The sequence below is a fragment of the Charadrius vociferus genome, unplaced genomic scaffold (assembly GCF_000708025.1).
Source record: "Charadrius vociferus isolate BGI_N301 unplaced genomic scaffold, ASM70802v2 scaffold819, whole genome shotgun sequence".
NCBI lineage: Eukaryota > Metazoa > Chordata > Aves > Charadriiformes > Charadriidae > Charadrius > Charadrius vociferus.
The window spans coordinates 7186-9781 of NW_009650062.1; positions in this window are offsets into that span (position 1 = coordinate 7186).

A 2596-nucleotide genomic window follows, 5' to 3' on the forward strand; every position below is an offset into this window, starting at 1 on the left:
ATTTGCTCCCCCGTACTGGTTACCAGTGGGGGATTTGCAGTAAGCAGAGCCTGTCAGAGCAGCTGAGACCCAGCAGACTCATTGCATGTGGGAGATGCTCCTCTCCGCGCGCTGCTGCGAAACCACGCAGCGCACACAGCGCACACGGCCCGTCCCCGCTTACCTGGGGGGGCTTTTCCTCCGGCCGTCGCCCAACGCCGTCGCTCCCGCTCTGCCCCACGGGGCAGCGGGGTCGTGGCTTCAGAGCATCAGTCCAAGAGCACCAAACGCTGCAGGGCCGGGGCACGGGGCTCCCTGCGGTGTTAGGGATCCTACGGGAATCAAGCACGGAGATGGTGCCAACGTTTGAGGGGTTATTTGGTGCCGACGATACCCTCTGCAGCAACCGGTAACTCCCTGAGTCTGGGGGAAGACGTACCGGGGAGGGGGAGCGGGAGGAGGGGATTGACTGTAGGACCCATCACCCACATTTCCCTCCTTCTCCGCTCATCCTCGCATCCCTCCGCTCATCCCTGTGGATTTCCAGCCTTCCCCATCCCTCCCCCAAGGCAGCGAGACACCCGAGATCCGCAGTAACCCAGCTCCTGCCTCCGCAGCCCCAGCTGAAACCCAACCCAGCCCTTCGCTGCTCCTGAATCATTCATGCCGGGACCGGGCGCAGCCCCCGCCATCCCCCGGTGCCCCCCACGCCAGGGACACCCCGGCTCACTCCCCGTGGGAGGATGGCATCGGGGTTGCTCCAGTTCCCGGCTAAAGAAGCGAGCTCAAGCAAAGATTTAGATAAGAGGCTTGGGGCAGCTCAGCCTCCCCGCGAGCTGGAGCAGGGAGAGGCTTTGCTGTCGCGTTTGGGGCTTTTATGTACATTTTTTTGCGCCGGATGGGGAGGAGAAACCGGGCGCAGGCGGCTCTGGCCAGGTGGAAAAACCCCAATCATCCCCGGGAGGCCGGCTTCGCTGCCACACGCGGGTTCTCGGGAGATTTGGGGCCGCCACGGGGGCGATGCAGGTGCCGCCGCATTTCTGGGAGTTATTTTAAGCAGGGGACAGGACACGGGAGACCCCATTTTCTGGCCTTTGCTCCGCACTTTCGCAGGAGAAGCAATTTCTTTCCAGCTTCCTCTGTTCCTCTGTGCCCCTCCTCTCATTAGCTACAGGGCAGAGTAATTAAATAAAGGAGAAAGCAGCTGCTTTTCTATGAAGAGAAACGCTCTGGGCAGAGCTGGGAAGCTGCTCGCTGGCCTGGCCGCTCTCCTCTCCTCAAGCTGAGGAGAAAAAGCGTTGGCAAAGGGTGAGGCAACCACCCCGAAAGTGTTTTTCTGGTTTATCGAGCACCCAGTGATGGAGAAAAGGCTCCGGTACGGGGCAGGGAGTGTCTCGCCGCTGCGGGAGGCTGCGGGCGTCCACGAAGGGCAGGGACAAATGGCCACACGTCCAGAGGTCCCACCACGGGGGTGTTTCTGGCCTGAGGAGAGGGGGAGGTCCTCCCACCTACACGAAAACGCAGAAAGTACCCGTTACTTCCACGCTCTGCACCAAGACAACAGTAGAGGATGCGAAGAGCCTCCATTAATCGCATCCCAAAGCCTGGCAGACGAGCTCGGCTCTTCTCCTTCCAGAGCCCCGTTGCTCTTCTCATCCGGCAAATGCAACCCTTTCCCCGAGCGCGTGGGTGGGGGTGGGGATAAAAAAAAGCATTTGTGAGATTTTGGGACGTGAGGCGCTTGGCAGGAGGTGTCTCTTCGGCAGTTGGCTCTGGGTTTGTTGCGAGTCCCAAGGCGACGTGCCGAGGGCCCCGTGGCCGGGCTGCAGCGGCCACCGAGGTTGCACGTGTGCCGGCATCGGGCGTTGAGAGCGGCCGCAGGAGGAACCGGTGGCTCACGGCCGCGCTGGAACCGCCGCAGCTGAACAAGCAGAATTAATCTGCCCGCAAAGCTGCTGCTGACGGCAGCTCTCCCGTAGCAAACCGTACGCCGAAATCCAGCTACGTACAGGGCACTAGGCAGGTTCTCCCCCTCATACAGGCTGAACCCAGCCCGGTTTTGTTTGGAGGAAATATTTCTTTGCGGCGACACAGGGAGGGATGGGAGAGGAGGCAGGAGAGATGTTGCCGGGGCAACGCAGTGATGGAAGATGCTGCTGCAGCGCGTCCTTGGCGGGAGCAGCGGGCACTGTCCTGCTCCTGCCCGGCTGCAACAGCGTGAACGAAGCAGAGCCTGTGGGTGGTGGGCAACCATGGGGCACCTTAACGCTGAGTTAGCCCGTCCTAACTGGGACCGGTGCTGTTCAGCATCCTTGTCAGTGACACGGACAGTGGGATTGAGGGCACCCTCATCAAGTTTGCCGATGACACCGAGCTGTGTGGTGTGGTGGACATGCTGGAAGGATGGGATGATGCCGTCCAGAGAGACCTGGACAGGCTGGAGAGGAGAGCTTGTGCCAACCTCATGAAGTTCAACAAGGCCAAGTGTAAGGTCCTGCACGTGGGTCGGGGCAATCCCAAGCACAGATCCAGGCTGGGCTGGGAATGGATGGAGAGCAGCCCTGAGGAGAAGGACTTTGGGGGTGTTGGTGGATGAGAAGCTCCCCACGAGCCGGGA